This window comes from Ostrea edulis, chromosome 2 (genome assembly GCF_947568905.1).
Source record: "Ostrea edulis chromosome 2, xbOstEdul1.1, whole genome shotgun sequence".
Lineage (NCBI taxonomy): Eukaryota > Metazoa > Mollusca > Bivalvia > Ostreida > Ostreidae > Ostrea > Ostrea edulis.
Window position 1 is genome coordinate 51,482,739 of NC_079165.1, and position 23,191 is coordinate 51,505,929.

Below are 23,191 nucleotides of genomic sequence, written 5' to 3' on the forward strand. Positions count from 1 at the left end.
CTCTGTAATAAGGAAACGTTATGAAATTCAAACTGTGGGTATATGATACAAATGCCTGTTGAACGACATCAACAAAAATTCGGAATCATACACGCATGCGTGTGTATGCAGGTGCAACGCTTTCTTTCATTTCTTGGTACTGAAATGACCATATTGAAAGTACTACATGTAATTAAAGGCTAAAATAAAATGATTTTTTGCAATAGATTCACAAGGACATCACTTTTTAATTGGGGGGAGGTTTGGGGAACATATGTAACGGTCCCCGTTACAATTAGAACTAGTTTACAATGATATTCTGGCTAATTTCCTTATATAACATTTTACAAAATATTTGAATGAGCATCAAACTTTTGAAAATTATTCATCTATGAAACACTTCTTACATAATCAATGATCAATTAAACCTAACATCAACAGTTGTGAAACGTTATTTAAAACACACATCTTTGCTCCTATAATGCTTAACAAACTCTATTTAGCTTCTGAGATATTTAGAAAAGTCTTCTACTTCTGACGCATTTTGGTCCTTTTCCAGGGGCTGGTCCCTGAAACTTGAGATCGTTGTATATCCTTTTAAATAGTAAGAAATGTTCCGCTAAAAAAGGGGGGGGGGTTAAAAAAAAACCCGGATGCGTAACCCGAAGGGAGTTTACCCAAGATTTGAGCAGAGGTATAACTGTGTAGGTGTTGCGTGATTGGCTAAAATCAAGAGTAAAATTATTTGGATTTGAAAGAAATATCATAGACGTTTAAACGAGTTGTTGGGATGCAAAATTGTTTTGTTAAGATATCCTTACCTGAGACCAAGGGCAGGGGGTCACAAGCTCTGTTTTTGGTCATTAAGCATTTTTATGCTATGGCTGTGAAAAGGATATATGATAATCAGTTTTAGGGACCGGTCACTGAATTACTTGAAAGGGGTTGTAAGACAAAATTAGGAGATGTCTTATTGTTACAGTCACATTCTGACCAATTTATGTTGCATAACGTTTTACAAAATATTTTTCGTTTAAGAGATAGAAAGCATCAAAGTTACAAGTTACGTACATTATTCCCCTTGAAAAAACTTTATAACAAACACCTTTTCTTCTATAATGCTTACCAGATTCTTTTTAATTTTTGAGAAAATATTAAAAAATAATCTAGAACAAATGTCAAAAATCACAGAAATGAGCAAAAAAAAATTCGCCTCCATTATTTCAGGTGCAGGCGAACGTTTAGGCGAATCACTTCCGGTCAAATCGAAGGCCTGACAAAACATCTGGAATAATGTCTCTATCTTGTGTCAAAATGTTAACTCTAGCTTTGTTAGTTTCGGAGGAGATAAAGTCACTAAAAGAGAGATAACTCCCGACCGGAAGTGATGTTTCACTCACAAATTGACATGCAACGTCTCTTAACTAGAATACGTCTTTCCTGAAAATCCTATTAAAATCGTTTGAAAAATGGCTGGGAAAATCGAGGGGACTACCAAGGACAATAATAACTTGTTCTAATTGTAACAGGGACCGTTACATAGGTTCCCCAAACCTCCCCCAATTAAAAAGTGATGTCACTGTAAACATATAGCAAAAATCATTCTATTTTAGCCTTTAATTCATGTAGTATGAATTAATACTAATATGGTCATTTCAGTACCAAGAAATGAAAGAAAGCAATGCACGTGCATACACGATTCCGCACTTTTGTTGATATCATTCAACAGGGATTTGTATCATATCCCCACAGTAATAATTTCATAACGTTTCCATTAAATATAAGGAAGTTATGGTGATTTTAAAAGCGTCCAATCAGAATTCAGCTCACGTTCATGTACATGCTGAGCAGTAGTTTTAACCACAGCAATTTGTAAAGAGTACCAAGACACACTTAAAACCCCAACATCAAAAGAATTTGATGAAAAGCAAAAACATTATCGTTCTTTAAAAATGAACATTCCAAAGACAATTCACGCGCATGTGCGTGCGCCATGGAACGTTTTATTGCACCAATACATAGATACATTTATTATCGACCCATACTGTGAATATCAACTCATTTCCTTCATTCATCATAGAGTTACAGACGTTTTAGTATTATCCAATCAAAAAGAAGCGCACGTGCATGCGCTTACAGATTGATAATTTTGACTATGCAAATCATTTAAGGGTTTCAATACCTACATATGATACAAATATCAAATCATTTCAATGAACAACAAAAAAGTTAGACTAATTACAAAGTTAGAGTGCAAAAATGTTATGCTCGTGCATGCGCTTGCAAGCGCGTGCAGACAAATTGATTATAATTTTTCGCATTTACAAATGCTATACTATCATCTTTTCAAGGTTTCATATCGATCCCTTGTATATTCTGATTTCGACTATTGTGTACCAAAATTGCAATGCACGTGCCGACAAAATGACTATCGCTCTGCACATCTACAAACGCTATACTATTATCCTGGAAAGTTTCATATCGATCCCTTTTGCAATTTCTGAGAACACTCCCGGACAAAATAGTACCGGAGAAAAACTAGAATAACTAGAAGCTCATTACTAGTAATAAGAAGGTCTTCCGTTACATTACATCCGGTTCACAGCTTTTTGTTTGTACCAGAACCATTAAAAAGCCTCTGCGATGGTGTCGCGACAAAAAATGGGAAACAATAATTGAAATCTTTTTGGAAATTATATTTCATTACTTTCCTTGTGATGACCAGAAGTGACTGATGAAAAAGGCAGACCCATATCAGAAGTCTGTAGACCATAGTATATGATGAACACAAGTTTCATGATTCAATTTCAAATAAATTCTGAGATATAAAAGAATAAAACATATAATTCATTAAGGTCCACATCTTGCATGCATGCGTACGCATAGGTACCGGTAGAAACCAACCTTCAACTTTATCTTGGTATATTTTACATATTTTGAAATAATCCTTATTGAAAAAAAGGATAGAAAAAATGTGGAATTTTTTTTTCGCCCACGAACGGATTTAAACGTGCGTCTTCCAGGTTTTCTTGGTCGTAGACTAGTGACTAAACCGACTGAGCTAACTCTGCAAAGAGAAAATAATAAATGACTCGCCAACGTATGGCCCGATTTCAAAACCAATTACATATTTAAATGATGAAACAATGATCAAAATATACTCTTTAGAAGTTAGATTGTGTTTCATCATTTCTTGTGACGATTGGAAGTGATGGATGAAAATGATAGACCCATATCAGAAGTCTGTACACTATAGCTTATTATCTAAACAAGTTTCAAAATTCTATCTCAAATAGTTTCTGAGAAATGAAAGGAAAAAACACATAATTTATTTTTTCTGTCACGTATATTGTAAACCCTGGGTTGCAGCAGCTTGTAATGAAGTGACAGACATATAACCACGGCAAAGTTAAGACTTTATTCCATGCCAATTGGTAAAAGACTGCAATACCAATTATAACAATAATAAATAAAAAAATATAACATAGACAGGTTTTCATTTAATGTCACTAATTGCGTTCCATAGTTTTTAAAATTGAATATCATTCCAGAATAATTCTGCAATAAAGTATCAAATTCCTATCAGATATCATATACACATGTAGTTATTAAATTTATACAATTATCAAATATAATGTCATTCAACAATACTAGCAATTAATTACATATATATGCACGAAACATGTTTCATTGGAGACAACTAACGACACTCCATACAGCATAGTATCAGGCTGAGACCACCGAGATCTCTGAATAATGACGTAACATAAGCAGTTGTACCAAATCAACTCGCTTTTCCGCATTAAAAAATGCAAGATATTATGACAGCACATTATCATAGTCGACATCTTGTACGCATGCGTGTGCATACGTACAGGTACAGTCCCTGAAACGTTCTACTTAACCCTTTTTTCATTTGCTCACCGTGCGCTCTCCGCGCGTTCACCGTACACTCTCCGTGCGTTCACCGTGCGCTCTCCGTTTACAGTTTTGTGCTTACCGTGCGTTCACCGTTCATAAAGCATTCACCGTGCATTAACCTTTCACTGTCGCTCGGACACCGAAGTGAAAGGGTCGATTTTCATAGCAAGGCAAAAATGAAAAAAGGAACGTGTTCGTAAGATTGAAAATAAACTTTCTTATTATGTCAGAAATTTAATTCATAAAGTATAAATGTCAGGGTTATCAATTGCGAAAATTCAAAGAAAACAGCAGACCACTCACTAATATCAAAGAATATAATAAATCATTTTTATTATTATAAAACATAACTATTGTTTGGTTAAAAAGTTTGAGATGTTCTGAATGGGAGAAAAATGTAAGAACATGCAGTTATGAATTCAACCTTTATACATGTGGATGTAGCGAGCGAACGAGCGCTGATACATGTACCAAAATAAGGCAGTTTCACTTAATCAACCCCTCCCCTCCCCAATTATCATTTTAACAATTTCAAGTTTGGACAAAGTCACAAGTTATCATATTTCATTTTGTCTCACTTGACTGGAATATTAGACAAGTCAATTATTTTCCTTAAGCCCCCCTACCCCTCCCTCTTACTTTAAAAAAAACAAACGATGCTACATTTCAATGCATATTCGTGCCCGAATGTCAAACTGATTTGACAAGTATTTCTGCTTATTTTACGCCTATATCTATGGAAGACGTTTCCCTTTTGAAACTTTTGTATCGTTTGTCTGTGTTACATGCATAAAGATGTGATTTTTCTCGTACATTTCTGTCCAACATATAATATACGTATAGTTCAGTACAATAAACAGTGTTATATGCATCCAAAAAAGTTATATATACAAATATTGCACAATCTAAATGTAAATTAATGGTCACACTCTTGATTTTGTACGTACATTAATTCTGGGATTATTTCCTCGGGTCGATATGCTATACGTACATGTATTTGCAATAAAGTAAATTACGCAAAATCTACGTGGGAATAAATCTTTTATACTATTTAGAAGCGTTAAGGTGTCAACAGACCCAACACGAGGTACCCACATGTATACTACCCGTGTTTGATGTTTTAATAATGCATTTATCTTGACTCCTCTCGAAGATGTTTTTAATTGCATGTAATCCAAACGACCGCGCTCGTATACACTCCCAGACAAAGTGACCCGAAAAATTTCACTAGAACGTAAAAATCTGACGTAAAAATTAACGTAAACAAAATCGCAAAAAGTGTTATAGAGTTTAAGTGAATATTTATCATCCCCGAAAATTTTACGATAATCGGTGGACGCATATTTAAGAAATCGCGTAAACAAAAATTGTAAGCAAAAATAATAATAATTAAGAAAAAACTTAGAATAACATTAAGGTCTTCCGTTGAAAACCGAATACCTTAATAAAAAGAAACAAAACAATCACTATAAGGTCTTCCGCTGAAGACGTAAGACCTTAATCAGTACAATCACTAGAGTATTAATATATTAATCTATCATATATTTCAAATTACCCACCGCTATGCGAGCGGTCATTGAAGTTTGATTTATCACGTCACACCGTCGGTTCCGGATTATTTCATCAGCAGCATTATAAACAAGACAGGTTACGAACAGTTAAGTTTGGAGCCGTATAGATTTGAGCCCGTTCTTTCGCAAGAGGGAATAGAGAAATGAAGAAGTTCATTCGAGTCACAGACCAGGGAGATGATACACGTTTCTTCATACAAATATTAATGTCCAAAACCTCAATTTGTCATCACACAAATGATAGATCCACAGTTTGGATAGTCTTTTCTTTTTTGATGACTTGGTTGGGTAAGGAATTTCGAGAGAAAAAATGACATCTTGCCTTCGCATTAGTCCAATCAACAGCTTGACAGGAAGACATCAACCTATTTATTCGTAAAATCTACCATATCGCATGCACATCTTAGAATCTCATCAAAACCAGAACAGACGGTGTGACGTCAAAATTATTGATTTTTGTGGTCTTGAATACAAAAGAGTTCCACGCCATGGCATATAGATGGCGGGAGTTTCAATTTTTATCGCTTTCAAAATTGTACTGAAGCTAATCTAGGCCGTATATCAACAGAATAGTATGACAAATTGTTATCGTATTATTCATCCCATCATTGATCATGTAAAAAAAAAAATTGGGTTGCCTTCCCCTTTAATAATAAACTGTTCAATCATTAAAAGGTCTTCCGTTGGAAACGGAATACCTCAATGATAAAAAAAACAACACAATCACTATAAGGTCTTCCTTTGAAGGCGGAAGACCTTAATGGTAATAAAAAGAAACAATACAATCACTATTAGGTCTTCCGTTGGAGACTGAAGACCTTAATAATAAAAAACTATAAAGTCTTCCGCTGAAGACGGAAGACCTTAATAACTAAAAACCGATTACTAGTAATGAGTCATCTTCGCTAACCAAGGGTTTTCGGTTCGCAATTTATGGGGAGCGGAGTGGACCGAAAACCCTTGGCTAGCGAAGATGTAATAATAAGAACTAGATGCGATCTCCTTGTGACCAACGATGATGTCACGTTTGATTTTGTAATGATGTAATGCGATAGATGCAATACATATTACAACTCTGACCCTAAATCAAAGAGCAATATTTGTTCTATAATGCTATGCAATACTCATTACGTCATCATTAAATCCCTTAATATACGTGTATGACCGTCATTTTCCTAAGATCAGTAGTTGATAAACGTCAGAACGTACTAATTATCTTCAAAATTGCTTCATAAATTCTTTATAGATTTTGAAATATTAATAAAACAATTTGACCCCCCCCCCCCCTGGCCCTTTATTTTCACTTGAAAATTTATATTGTCGTATGAGTCTTGTCATTATTTACAACTTGTTCCAGAACATTTATTTCAGTTTCGAGATAATTTGGATATTTAATCTTAGGGTCCAACCCCGAAATTCCGTTAAAGGGCTCAGAAGAAAAGTTTTGAAGATTGTATATTATTTGAAATAACATTCTGAACAAATTGTGGTACATGTATATAATGCTTATAAGATATTTTGCGCTTAACAGAGAAAGCATCAAAGTTTCGTAGATTATCCTCCTATCAATCTCTCATAACCTAACTCTGATGATATGTCAGAATTATCCGTAGTTAAAGTTATATTAACTTTAAATCTGAAAAATTTATTTTGATGTAAAAATGTGCTATTATGATAGTTTTGTATATGCCGCAGAACAGGGGAGAAAAGCTTTATTTTCAATTTCCAATAATTTGAAAAAAAACATTCTTTTAATACAGAAACACGATGTTACATTTTTTATACCTATGTCAACACGGTTTTATTATACGGTTCAGAAATATGGGGTTTTCATCAAGCTCGAGATGTTGAGAAAGTGCATATAGGCTTTTGTAAAAAGCTTTAGGTGTAAACAGTAAAACCTGCAATAATTTAGTTTACTGCGAACTTGGTAGAGTTCCTCTAGCATTCAAAATGAAACTTAGAATATTTAAGTATTGGCTTAAATTACTACAATCAAATAACTGTATTTTAAAAGCATGCTATGATGAACGAGTTTCCTGTGATGATAGTTGGACTGTAAACATTCAAAGAGAACTGGCAAATCTAGGCTTATCTTATCTTTGGAATGCCTCAAATGTAAATAATAATACTTACAAGTTAATTGAACAACGTTTGATTGATGTTTACAAACAAACAATTTTAGAAAACATTACAAATTCACCAAAAGGTTTTTTATATCAGCATTTGATTGATAACTTTTGTTTACAGTTTTACTTGACTAAACCCATTGACTCTGTGCACAAATCTTTTATTACTCGCTTTAGAATTTCATCGCATAAACTCAATGTTGAAGTTGGAAGACATAATAATATAGTCAGAGAACGACGGTTATGTACTGTTTGTGAGCTAAATGATGTAGAGGATGAGTTCCACTTTATTTTAAAATGCCCTCTATACGATGATTTGAGAAAAAAATATGTTAAGAAATTCTATTATACAAAACCCAGTGTTTACAAATTGATTAAACTACTCAGTGTTAAAAATACTAAGGAACTGATTAATGTTGGAATTTTTTTACAGTATACTACTAAGCTACGAAACTCCCATATGGTGTGATATCATTTGTTTAATCTAAATTGTACATCGTTGTAACATTGTTGTCTACTCGCTCTCCATAATGCCATTTTTGTTTGTATGTATAATTGTATTTATGTATATGATATCCAATGAGCCTGGGGCTCACGGAAATAAAGAATCTGTATATAACTTTAACCATAGTCATAATCACATTGATAAAATTAAAACTAAGTTTAAGATTTTATTAAAATAAAGATTTCGGTTCTAATGAATAATTATATTTAGCATTATATAGAAATCAGTTTCTTACGGGGAGACAATAATGTAATTTTGCTTCATTCAGAGCCTCTGGATAGGCTTTCTAACACGAATATTAATAACAAAAGTTTATAAACCTCATCATTTTCTGTCATTGAAATAGTAAATCACAATTTTGCAACAAAAATTTTCGACACCAAATTAACGGCTTTAATGAGGTACACCGTCGTAATGGCTGACTTCCTTTAAATACATGGATGAAAAAAATCAATATCAGCAATAATTGACTTTTCCTTGTCAATTTAAATACCTACCCTGGTTGCAGGTCCGAGTCCAGCAGGGGTTTTAAATAGATTACCTTCTATTAAAACTGTATTTTTTTTTTTTTACAAAATAAAGTAAATTTGAAAATTTTCAACTTCAAAATACATTGTATTGTTGTATATATCCTCCACTTTTCATCTACATGAAAGGTGAAGATAACGAACAGTGATCAATCTCATAACTCCTATAAGCAATACAAAATAGATAGTTGGGCAAACACGGACCCCTGGACACACCAGAGGTGGGATCAGGTGCCTAGGAGGAATATGCATCCGCTGTCGACCGGTCACACCCACCGTGAGCCCTATATCCTGATCAGGTAAACGGGGTTATCCGTAGTCAAATTCAGTGGTCCAAGAACGGCCTAACAATCGGTATGCATAATGCTCCACAAATTCGCTATATATTTTACAATATTTAGGATATAGTATTTACCCCTCCTGTTCATTTATTTGAAGGACTGATCTCTATAACTTGATATCGTCTAATGGGTCTTGCCATGTTTGTAGATTTCGAGATAATAAGATGTTTTAATCCCTGTTCGTTATCTTCACCTTTCATTAGGATATTCAGTTTTAGAGGCTGGCACCGGAATTCCTTTAAAGAGGTAACAAAAAGAGAAAATGAATTTTCTAAGTCACAAAATGGTGATTTAAAATTATTTGTATCGATCGAGTTGTGTGTATATCACCATAGCTCAGTGTTTGAAGCATGGGGCTGGTGAATCACAGAACCCGAGTTCAAATCCCCCAGTCTTTGTTCATATGTACTCAGATAAATTTTTGAAAATCCTGTTATTATCCAAAATTGCATATGTATGCCTTTAAGACATATGTACTCATTATATCTCATCCTAACTGTCATAATTAAATTATTTCTTGCTTTTGAGGTGCAGAGAGCCACCTTAAAGTCGGTGTCACTCTGTCAATTCGTACATCTGCATCAATTTGGTACATAGATATATTAATGTACATAAAGATTGGTGTGTATTTACGCCTTTTTGAATTAGTTTCAATTCACCTCATTTTCAAGCTGTCTCGATACCTGTAAACTTTCTCTTATTCCACTCCCAAAACAAAATAAATATTTTTTTTTTACATTGATGAATTTCACAAGTACTGGTTTAAGATAACCGTCCCTAAAACCCGGTACGTTATTGTTTTTGCCAAATTTCGTCAAAAGACAATTTACCTCTTACAGAGTAACGACAAAAGACTTTGAATTTACATACGCATGGGAGAAACCTTTAATATACGAGATGACCATATTCTAATGATGAAATCAAAATATAACCATAAATTCCGAATTAATTATACCAAGGTTATAAGATTTCAACACAACTTGCCAAATATAGCAAGGCACATTATAGCTGACCTTTGATTTGGTATAGCAAAAAGATTCAAACAGCAAATCTGAGGCGGCTTCACAAATCCTTAACTCACCTTACATGTATTTATAACTCTATAAAACCGGTCAAGAAATTGTGTTTTATCTCAACAAGAAAAGATGACATTTTCATTCATAATAGCACATAACCTAATTATACTTAAGATATATGGTTTTGCACGCTTTGACTTTCCCTTGAATTACCAAGTGTTTTTTTTTTTTATAATATGGGCTTAAAGTTTTATGATTATAAATGATGGAGAAGTAGTCTTGGTACATGCCGCATTAGATTTCCCACGTACAAATAAAGAACGCTATGATAATTAATATATAATCCAGAAATCAACACAGGTAGTAACATAATAAAAAATATATCAAACATTACAAAGCCCATACAGTATACTTCACTAGTTTCTTCAATTCTTAAAGCGCTATACAAATGTATAATGATAATAATAGATATACACTATCAGGATCGGCTTTGTGGTATTAACTATTTATTATGTCTTACTTGTAAAGTTCTTTATATGCAATGTAATTTTCTGTGATTTATTAACTTCTTAGATGGTTTTACTATTAAAATATGCAATGCTTTATAATGTACAAAAGTATCAAAAGAATACGTGTAACATGGATATCATTGCAATGTAAATTATTTTGATTTTTTCCGTACCAAATTCGCTGTCAATTGATATCAGACGAGGGGAATTAATCACAGTTTGATTGCTCAAGTTCGATATGAAGATGACATGACATCAAAAATTGCTATAATGTTACATGTATTCCCTATTAATAATGTTTAGAAGCAGTCACCACGACTGCTTCTAAAAATAATTAACAGGGCATAACATTACAGTAATATTTCTTGATGAAAGACTTGATATTTTTATTAGTATTATCTTAAAAAGAGATGTTATGATGTTAAACTTACGTTTTGCCGTGGTCATCTTTTCAGAATGGTCTCTCTCTTTACCTTGCGGAAGGAAGCAACAAAATTCACAGAAATCCCAGAAACACGTGAGGTCAATACTTCATCTAGTATGTGTTAGAACAAACAGAATTGTTTATAGTGCGATTAAATGCGAAAAGGGTCGATGCAAATAACATAAGAGATCGGACGAGGTCACAGTGGGATAATTTTATAAACAGAGACGCAGAAAAGAAATGACGGTCTACCCATCAAGTACTATCAATTGTGGTCAGTGGTCCTCCAAGTAGTAATATTCACATATATATATAGCGCCGACTCTAGTGCTCTCTTGCGTTAAGTCCGATCATTTGTCAGTGTCCTGAGTTAGTTAGTTATATATATCTATATATATATATATATATATATATATATATATATATATATATCCTGAGAGAGTAGCAATTGATAATTTATTGTATGGGAAAGCGCTACTGATAGGATCCATAAATAGCTTTCTAAGGATTTGTACCTGGTTTGACAAGATTGGGAAACCAATTTCAGGCCTTAATTAATATGCATGGGCGCGGTTTAGCCTGATAATTATCGGATAACTTTATGAATTAAAATAATTTCATTGACCGTATATGTCAACAGAAGAAATTATAACCACATTCAGATTTGATTTATGTCACATTTTCTGTGAAATATGTGAATATTCTAGTTTACTAATCTTAATCCATAAGTTAACAAACAAACGTTGTAAACAAATTGAATTACGTACATTAGTACATGTTTCACACCTTGAACTAGTTCTAATTGTAACGGAGACCGTTGCATATTTTCCCCAAACCTCCCCCCAATTACAAATTGGTGCCATTGTAAACCCATAAATGTAGCAAAAGTCATATATTTAAGCCTTTAATTAGTACGTTTTAAATGGTCATTTCAGTACCAAAAAATGAAAGATAGCAATGCACGTGCATGTACGCGCACACGAGTATGATCCTGTACCTTTGTTAATGTCATTCAATAGGCATTTGCATCATATAACCACAATATGAATTTCATAATGTTTGCATTAAATATAAGAAAGTTATAGTGATTTCAAAATCGTCCAATCAGAATTCATCACACGTGCTGAGCAGTTATCTTAACCACAGCAATTTGTAAGGAGTACCAAGACACACCTAAAACCTCAACATCAAAAGAAGTTGATGAAAAACAAAAACGTTATCGTCCTTTAAAAATGAGCTTTCGAAAGACGATCCATGCGGATGCGCGTGTGCGTTGGTATTTTCTATTACAACAATTTGTAGATGCATATATTATTTACAAATGCTGTGGAGATCAACTAATTCGCTTCATTCATAGGGGAGTTACAGACGTTTTAGTATTATCCAATCAAAAAGAAGCGCATGTGAATGCACGTGTAGATTGATAATTTTGACCATGCAAATCAATTCAGGGTCTCAATACTTACCCATCATATGGATATCAAACCATTTCAATGAACAATAAAAAGAAAGTTAGACTGATTACAGATTTAGTGTACAAAAAATGTTATGCACGTGCATGCGCAGACACGCACAAACAGAAAAATCACTATCATTTTGCACATCTACAAATCATATACTATCATCCTATCAAGGTTTCAGGTCGATTCCTTGTGTATTCTGATTTTCAATTTTGGTACCAAAATTGCAATGCATATGCGTGCTCGTGCATGCACGTACAGACAAAATGACTATCGCTCTGCACATCTACAAATGCTACACTATCATCCTGGAAAGTTTCACAACGATCCATTTTGTAGTTTCTGAGAACACCCCTGGACAAAAAAGTACCGGAGAAAAAGAATAATAACTAGAAACTTGTTGCCATGACAACAAGAAGGTCTTCCGTTCTTTCCGTGTCCAGTAGCTCACCTTAAATTCTTCATTTGTTATAAAGTGGGGGGAAATATTTCGAGTAATCTCGGGGATTGAACCCGGGTCGCCCGCATGAAAATCCACTACGCTAACCATTAGACTAGCGAGGACCTCGCTTCAGAATTAAAATTACGAATATCTAGAGTTTGGTTCGATCAATTTAAAATCAAATATCATATTCAGCATTCTATAAAGAGTCTCTAATCACTTTACCTTTATCGAAGAAGAACATTAAAAAACAAAAAAGTTGAAAAAATCCATTTTTTAAATTTGCTTCCGGTAGCGACCGGAAGTGATGACGACATACGAAATAGTGCTCACGCAAATCTATAAGTCATGTTCTATCATCTCTAATAAGTCTCCAGTTCATATCTTTAGCCCTTCCTGTAGATCACCCGCGGACAAAGTTTCATTTGAAAATCAGGAAATTGTCCATAACTTGGAACGGAAATGGAATTTTCCAAATTTTTTTTGGTGATAAACAACTTTCATAATATAATGCATTTTTCCTGAAAGTTTCACTGAAAACCACTGTATAGTTTTCGAGAAAAATTTGGTCCAAAAAAAAAAAATAATAACTAGAAACTTGTTGCCATGGCAACAAGAAGGTCTTCCGTTCTTTCCGTGTCCAGTAGATAACCTTAAATTCTTCATTTGTTATAAAGTGGGAAAAAAATATTCTAGTAATCTGGGGGATTGAACCCGGGTCGCCCGCATGGAAATCCACTACGCTAACCATTAGGCTAGCGAGGACCTCGTTTCAAAATTAAAACTACGAATATCTAGATTTTGGTTTGATCAATTTAAAAACAAATATCATATTCAGCATTCTATAAAGGGTCTTTATTTATCTTACTTTTATCAAAGAAAAACATTAAAAAACAAAAAAGTTGAAAAAATCCATTTTTTAAATTCGCTTCCGGTAGCGACCGGAAGTGATGACGACGTACGAAATAGTGATTCTGCAAATTTATAAGTCATGTTCTATCATCTCTAATAAGTCTCCAGTTCATATCTTTAGCCGTTCCTGAGATCACTCGCGGACAAAGTTCCATTTGAAAATCAGGAAATTGTCCATAACTTGGAACCGAAATAGAATTTTTCCAATTTTGTTTGTGATAAACAAAGTTCATAATAAAATGCATTTTTCCTGAAAGTTTCACTGAAAACCACTGTATAGTTTTCGAGAAAACTCCTACACAAAATTTGGTCAAAAAAAACAATAATAATAACTAGACACTCATTACTAGTAATGAGTAGGTCTTCCGTTAGACCACTTCCGGTCAAGGGCTTTCTATTCCTACGAAAACCATTTAAATGTATCAGAAAATGTGCCTTAAGAATGAATGAGAAATGTATTATCGAATTTTTTACTCCTTTCTCGTAACGTCCGGTGACGACCGGAAGTACTATTCAGATGCGTTTTCCTATAAATAACAGCGACTCTTTACTGTCTATATTCCCTGAAAATTTCACGTCTCTATCTGAAAGAGTTCTCAACAAAAAGAAGTAGACTAAAGAAAGAAAAAGTAGTAGGTTACTACCGACCGGAAATCAATTTTGAAAAACAAAATTATCAAAACTTTAGAAGTTGATACTTTTATTAAGACATGTGAAAATCATATGAAAGACTTCAAATATAAGCGAGATTTATGGGGACAAAGAGACGAAAAGTAAAAAGGTATTTTATCAAGAAACCGGAAGTAGTCGTTTTGACTACCGACAGAGTGAATATTCTTTTGACACTTTGAAAGAGACTTAATAAAGTAGTATAGGTTTCAATTAAAAAGAAAAAGTTTGAAATGTGCGATTCTTTCCATCACTTCCGGTGACGACAGGAAGTGACGGTCGACATGTTCAACCCCCTGTTGCACGCTTACAAACGGAGAATGATCATCCCTGAATATTTAATGAACCTATATTTTACCATTTCCAAGAAAAATGCTGGACAAAATTCCTTTTGAGAAACAGAAAATCGGCCATATTTTCCGACCGGAAGTGAATTTTGTAAAAACAAAAATAATTATAGCAAGGTCATTTCATAAGATATTATTCCTGAAAATTTCAAGAAAATATATCCAGCCATCTCTGAGAAATCACTCGAAGAAATTGGAAAATCGACATTTTTTCAAATACTTCCGGTATAGACCGGAAGTGACGGACGAAAAAATTGAATGTATGTGTACAATGGACTAATGTTAGTTGATCAACTCTACAAGTTTCAAGCGTCTATCTATATTCATTATTGAGAGACTGAAAAAACAAGGTTTGAATATGTCCACCCCATATCTCACGACCGGAAGTGAATTTTACAAAATTATTTAAATCTACTGTAGACATTTATAATGTCTATAACATATGTAAAATTCAAATCATTAACTTGTTTTATGACCGAGATTTATGGCACTGAAAAATGAGAGAATGAATAGTCTTTCTTTGATATAACCGGAAGTTGGAGATTCAACTTCCAGTGGGGTCAACATTTTTTAAGAATTAGAACGAGACCTAGTAAACCGATATAGGTTTCAATTTGAAAGAAAAATGTTTGAAATTTATGATTTATTAATCACTTCCGGTGACGACCGGAAGTGACGGCCGACATTCTTAACCCCCTACTGCACGCCTACAAAGTGAGATCTTTTAACTCTCAAAATTTGGTGACTCTATCTTTTACCGTTTCTGAGAAAAACGCTGGACAACGAAAACAGCTAATAAGCCGTATTTGCCGAGGGGAAGTAAATTTTATAAAAAATATTTGACGTTACTCTAGACATTTATAGAGACTATAATATATGTAAAACTCAACTCATTAACTAGTTTCATGACTGAGATTTATGGCACTGAAAAATGAGAGAATGAATAGGCTTTCTTTGATATAACCGGAAGTTGGAGATTCAACTTCCGGTGGGGTCAACATTTTTTGAGAATTAGAACGAGATATAGTAAACCGAAATAGGTTTCAATTTGAAAGAAAAAAGTTTGAAATTCATGCTTCCTTTAATCACTTCCGGTGACGACCGGAAGTGACGGCCGACATTCTTAACCCCCTACTGCACGCCCACAAAGTGAGATCTATTAACTCTGAAAATTTGGTGACTCTATCTTTTACCGTTTCTGAAAAAAACGCTGGACAATATGTCCTGTAAAAAGACGGAAATTGGACATATCTTGCGACCGGAAGTGAATTTTGAAAAAATGAAAAAATTGCCTCGAGGGACCATCCGTCTCTATAATCTGTGAAAGTTTCAGGAAAATCCATCCAACGGTCTCGGAGACGAAAGGGAAAAAAATAATAATAATAACTAGACACGATCTCGTTGCGAGCAACGAGTAGGTCTTCCGTCCGATTTGTTGATGCACTCGGAGTTAAAAAAAAAAAAAAGACAAATGAGTCCCAATTTAGTTTCCGACTTTAAGACACTTTAGATATAATCAATTTTTCATATCATAAGCTTCTGAAGCAAAGTTGCGGTGAAATTCGTTTGAAATTCGACTCTCCAGGCGAGCCATAAGGCCCGCGGGCCTATTTCTTGATGTCATTTGTTAGCCCTCTATAGACTCAACAACTTTAGTTCTATATGTCTTTACAAAATATTTACCTGTAAAAAGTTATTGAGATCGACCGATATCGACAAAAAATCGACTCTACAGGCGACCTATTAGGACCATAGGCCTATTTCTTGATATCAATCGATAGATCTCGATAAACTGAACAACTTTTGTTCAATATGTCCTTACAAAATATTTACCAGTTACAAGTTTTTGAAATCGACTGATATCGACAAAAATCGACTCTACAGGCGAGCCATGAGGCCCACAGACCCATTTTTTGATATTGATCGATAGGTTATGACACGTTGAAAAACTTTTGTTCAATAATGCTTTTCAAAAAATATGTCGTTTTAAAGATATGAGGCGTCAAATATTTACGATTTTGGCCCTTAAAATCTCTAATTACGTAACATATGACCTACTTTTTGATTTGATAAGATCAAGCTCGTTGAGATGAACATTTCCGCTTCTACAACTTATTATAAAATATTAATAGTTTCTGAGATATTCTCCAAAACATTTGGACCCTTCTGAACCCCTAATTTAAAGGGCCAGCCCGTTTTGCTTGATATCGTAAGAAAGGCCTTGTCATTTTAAACATTTTTTGCTCAACAAGTATTTAGAAATTCTTTACCGTTCTCGAGTTATCTCTACAAGAAATATTTAGGGGCCAAACTGTAGCTCCCTAACGGGGCCACATAGGGAAAAAACGAAATGTACATATTGTTTAGATTATCATTCTGAACAACTTTTGTTCAATAATGCTTTTCAAAATATTTGTTGTTTTCAAGATATGAGGCGTCAATTATTTATGATTTTGACCCTTAAAATCCCTTATTACATAACATATGACCTACTTTTTGATTTGATAAGAACAAGCTCGTTTAGATGAACATTTCCGCTTCAATGACTTATTACAAAATATTAATAGTTTCTGAGATATTCTCATAAACCTTTGGACCCTTCTGGGCCCCTAATTTAAAGGGTCAGCCCCTTTTGCTTGATATCGTAAGAAAGGTCATGACATTTCAAACATTTTTTGTTCAACAAGTATTTAGAAATTCTTTACCGTTCTGGAGTTATTTCTAGAAGTAATTTTTAGGGGCCAAACTGTAGCTCCCTAACGGGGCCACATAGGGTAAAAACGAAATATGCATATTGTTCAGATCATCATTCTGAACAACTTTTGTTCTTTATTGCTTTTCAAAATATTTGTCGTTTTCGAGATACAAGGGGTAAAAATTTTATGGTTTTGGCCCTTAAAATCCCTTATTACGTAACATATGACCTAAATTTTTATATGAATAGATTTGGATTGTTGAGATGAACATTTTTTGTTCTTTGACTTATACCAAAATATTAACGATTTTTGAGATATTTGATCTAGACTTTGAGCCCTTCTAGATCCCTAATTTAAGGGGCTAGCCCCTAAATCTTGATATTTTCGAAAAGATCTCGTAAATGTGCACAACTTTTGTTCTACATGTCTTAACAAAATATTTGCAAGAAAAAAGATATTGGAGATCAAAGGTCAAAAATCGCCGAAATGGGCGAAAAATTTTGGCATCCATTTTTTCAGGTCCAGGCGAGCGTTTAGGCAAATCGCCTCCGGTAAAATCGAATCCCCCACAAATTTTCTAAAATGTTTACTCTATCTTGTGTAGAAATTTCAAGACTCTAGCTTCAAAACTAACGGAGGAGATGCGTGGACAACAAGGCCCTTCAAAAAGTCACTAAAAGAGAGATAACTCCTGACCGGAAGTGACGTCAAGCACGAAATTTTGCAAGCAAAGTCTCGTCACCAAAAGACATCTTTCCTGAAAATTTCGTGAAAATCGATCGAGAAATGGCTGAGAAAAACGCGTGTACTACCAAGGAAAATAATAATAATAATAATAATAATGAAGAAGAAGAACGCGAACAATAATAGTAAGGTCTTCCGCAGGAGACGGAAGACCTTAACTAGTACTTATTGTAACGGGGACCGTTACAGATGTTCCCCAAACATTCCCCCATTTAGCAAGTGGTGTCATTTATTTCAGTACAAGTGGTTTTGACCATTGCAAGCTGTGAAACATGTGAATATATAACTATTTTATAACGTTCAGTCCATTTCATACTAATACAAATCAGTTATAAAGATCTGAGAGTTTTGTGCACGTGCACGTACGTGCATATACATAATTCGACCATCCCGATACATTAGAAGTCTTACTATATGAGTACAAGAGAAGTTTCACAACTGTTCAATGAAAAACGAGAAATTAACGGCAACTCAAAACTACAAAGACCGAAATCAATGCACGTGCATACACGTGCGCGTGAGTACCACACAACAATTTTGTTGATGCTAATCAATAGACATTTGAACAATATACTTACTATATGAATTTGGTATCGATCGCTTCACTCTTAAGAAAGTGATTGGGATTTCAAAATCGTCCAATCAGAATTAAGCACATGTGCATGCGCGTGCAGGGAAGTGATTTTGAGACTATTAATAAATTGAGAGGCCCAAAACATACCTGTGACCTACTTTTCAAACCTATTCATTGCAATCTCAAAATGTTATAGACCAATAATTAAATTTAGACGTCAAAAATTACAATGCACGCGCATTCACGCGCACGCGATTTTGATAATGGAAAATTTGTTGACACCATTTCACAGACATTCATAGCATAGATCCTCAGGGTAAATTTGAATTCATTTGAGTTTTTAATTCAATAGTTATGACCATTTTAGTACCCGAAAAATGAAAGAAAAGCTATGCACGTGCATACACGGGCACGTGAGTATGACTCAGCATCAATGTTGATGTCATTCAATAGACATTTGATAGATATACTTACAGTATAAATTTCATATTGTTTCCATCATTTATAAGAAAGTTATGGCGATTTGAAAATCGTCCAATCAGAATTTAGCACACGTGCATGCACGTGACGGATGGTAATTATGACTATACACTTTTGTTAAGAATATAAAGATACATATACAATACAAGTTTGAAAAGATTTTGACAAAAAACAAAAAAGTTATGGTCATTGAAAGAATTGAACCTTCAAAAGACAATGAACGTGCGTACGCATGCGCGTTTGCAATTTTTATTACATCGATCTGTAGATATTTGACATGTCTACCTATCCTGTAAATATCATTAAATTTCCTTGATTGGCATGAATGTTATAAACGGTTTTAAATTATCCAATCAAATTGAAGCACACGTGCATGCGCGTGCAGAATTGAAATTTTGACGATGCCAAACAGTTAAGGGTCCCAAGGTATACCTACGATATAAATAACAAACGATTTCATTGAAAAATAAAAAAGTTAGACTGATTCCAAAGTTTGTAAACAAAAACTCCAATGGACGTGCATGCACATGCATGCATTTTCAGACAAAATGACATTCGTTCCGCACATCTACATATGCTATACTATCATCCTAAAAAGGTTTCATATTGATCCCTTGAGTAGTTTCTGAGAACACTCGTGGACAAAAAAGTCCCAAGAAGAAAGAAAGAATAATAACTAGAATTGATCTCGTTGCGAGCAACGAATAGGTCTTCCGTCCAATTTCTGACGAGATAGGACCTTGACTGGAAGAATTCAATTAGTGAATTAGTGAAGAACGACTATACATGAAAGAAATAAACACGTACATGTAAGACGTGATTTATCAATTATAAACAATTTCAATTTTCTTTCATTCGCTTTCGAGTATCTCGGGAGTCCATAAAACGACTAAAAATTCCAATTGGACCACGTAGGAACCCGCACTAAAAATTTCCATAAAAATACTGAATTTTTTGACAACTTCCGGTTTCGAACAACCAACTTCCGGTGGAAATGGTATGACTTATTACACTCTATTAAATAATTTTATGAGGATTAGAATTTAAAAAATGAAATATTACATATATTTATGGTACTTCCGGCGGATGACGGAAGTGACGGCAAGAAAATTGAAACACGTATGTCACATCTACAAGTCACCATCTAAATTTCCTGAAAGTTTCAAGACTCAATCTTTGATTATTTATGAGAAAACACTTGGAGAGAAAAAACCGGAAAAAACCGGAAATCGTAGATATTTAACGAACGGAAGTGAATTTTGAAAATAAAAACAACAATAATTCCCTATACTCTGAAGATGGATAATGTCAATTATATATGTGAAAATAAAAGAAAAAAAACACACTTGCTTTCTAAGCGAGAGATATGATATCAAAGAAAGAACAATTTTTGAAGTTTTCCCTCTAAAAACCGGAAGATGTTGTTTAAACTTTCGGAAAGCGTAACATTTTCTGAAATTCGAAAACGCACTTAATTTTTCCAAGCACATTTTGTTTCAAAAGCGTAAATTTGATATTTGACGTTTCTTTCGTTCGCTTTCGATGGCGGCCGGAAGTGACGGATGACAATGATAAACATTTATTACAAAGATACAAGTCACTATCTATCATTCCTGAAAGTTTAAAGACTCAATCTTTAACCGTTTATAAGAAAACGCCCGGACAAAATGTCATTTGAAAAACGGAAATTTTGCCGTAACTTGTGAACGGAAGTGAATTTTGATATAGTATTGAAGATTTCTATTGAGATGGATAATGTCAATAATATCTGTAAATATCGTATTAAGTTCCTGGTCAAACTTCCGGTAAGTTTAACATTTTCTGAAACGCGGCAAAATACCTAATTAATCTCTGCAAGTTTTGTTTCAAAAGCATAATTTTGAAATTTGACGTTTCTTTTGTTTACTTTCGGTGACGACTAGAAGTGACGGATCACAATGATAAACCTTTATTGCACAGCTACAGGTGACCATCTTTCATCCCTGAATCTCAATCTTTAACCGTTTATGAGGAAACGCCCGGACAAAATATCATTTGAAAAACAGAAATTCAGCCGTAACTTGTGACCGGAAGTAAATTTTGAAATAGTGGTGCAGGGTTCTCTTGAAATGGATAATGTCAATAATATCTGTAAATATCATATTAAATTGTTGATAAATAAGCGAGATATACGAGGACAAAGAGAGACCATTTTTCGAAGTTTTTCTCTAAAAACCGGAAGTTGCTGGTTAAACTTCCGGTAAGTCTAACATTTTCTGAAACGCTGAAAGAGACCCAATTCATCTATGCACGTTTTGTTTCAAAAGCATAATTTTGAAATTTTACGTTTCTTTTGTTCACTTCCGGTGACGGTCGGAAAGGACGGATGGCAATAATAACACGTTATTGCACAGCAAAAAGTCACTATCTATCATCCCTGAAAGTTTAAAGACTCAATCTTTAATCATTTATGAGAAAACGCCCGGACAAAATGTCATTTGAAAAACGGAAATTCAGCCGTTACTTGCGACCGGAAGTGATTTTTGCAAAACTGAAAAAAATGTGTTCTAGACAATCCTCTTTTACATCTTTCCTGAAAGTTTCATGAAAATCTATGCAGTCATTTTTGAAAAATCGCGTGCACAAAATCGGTAAGAAAAAGAACAATAATAACGAGCTATAAATGTGTTGGGATGCCAACACAAATGTCTCCGAACACCTCCCCATGTCAGAAATGCTTTTTGATGCCAGATATGCACTCAGGATTCTCAAAAATCCCTAAAAACTGAATTTGGTTGAAATCCGACGGACTTGATTTTTGGCCGCCATTTTGTTCAATGGCGGCCATTTTGAAATATTTGAAAGTTGATTGGAAGGAAATACTGATGCTAGAAATGAATTGTGGACCCTCCATTTACCCCAGAACCCAAATGTTGTACAGATTTTAACACTTTCAAATATTTGGGTATATGGCGGCCATTTTGAAAATGGCGGCTCAAAAAAAAAATTGATGGTGGAAATGGACTTGGGGTCACAATATTACTCTAGAAATCGAATTTGGTTGAAATCCGACAACCTTGAGCTTTTGACGTTTTTTCGCCGCCATCTTGAAACGGCAGCCATTTTGAAAATTTGAAAAGTTCAATGCACCCCTCCTAGTGACCACCTATCAGCTCACAAAGATTGAAGTGGATCTGTTGAAGCGCTTTCACAAAATCGGTCGGACAAATTTCTCACTAAAGAAGAGGAATAATAAGAATAAGAAGAAGAAAATAAGAGTAAAGAATAACGAGCTATAACTGTGTTGGGATGCCAACACAAATGTCTCCGAACACCTCCCCATGTAAGAAATGCTTTTTGATGCCAAATATGCACTCAGGATCCTCAAAGAACCCTAGAAACTGAATTTGGCTGAAATCCGACGGACTTGATTTTTGGCCGCCATTTTGTTCAATGGCCGCCATTTTGAAACATTTGAAAATTTATTGGAAGGAAATACTGATGCTAGAAATGAATTGTGGACCCTCCATTTACCCCAGAACCCAAATATTGTTGAGATTTTAACACTTTGAAATATTTCGGTATATGGCGGCCATTTTGAAAATGGCGGCTCAAAAAAAAATTTTGATGGTGGAAATGGACTCGGGGTGACCATATTACCCTAGAAATCGAATTTGGTTGAAATCCGACAACCTTGAGTTTTTGACGTTTTTTGGCCGCCATCTTGAAACGGCGGCCATTTTGAAAATTTGAAAAGTTGAATGCACCCCTCCTAGTGACCCCCTATCAGCTCACAAAGTTTGAAGTGGATCTGTCGAAGCACTTTCACAAAATCGGTTGGACAAATTTCTCACTAAAGAAGAGGAAAAATAAGAAGAAAAGAATAAGAATAACGAGCTATAACTGTGTTGGGATGCCAACACAAATGTCTCCGAACACCTCCCCATGTCAGAAATTATTTTTGAT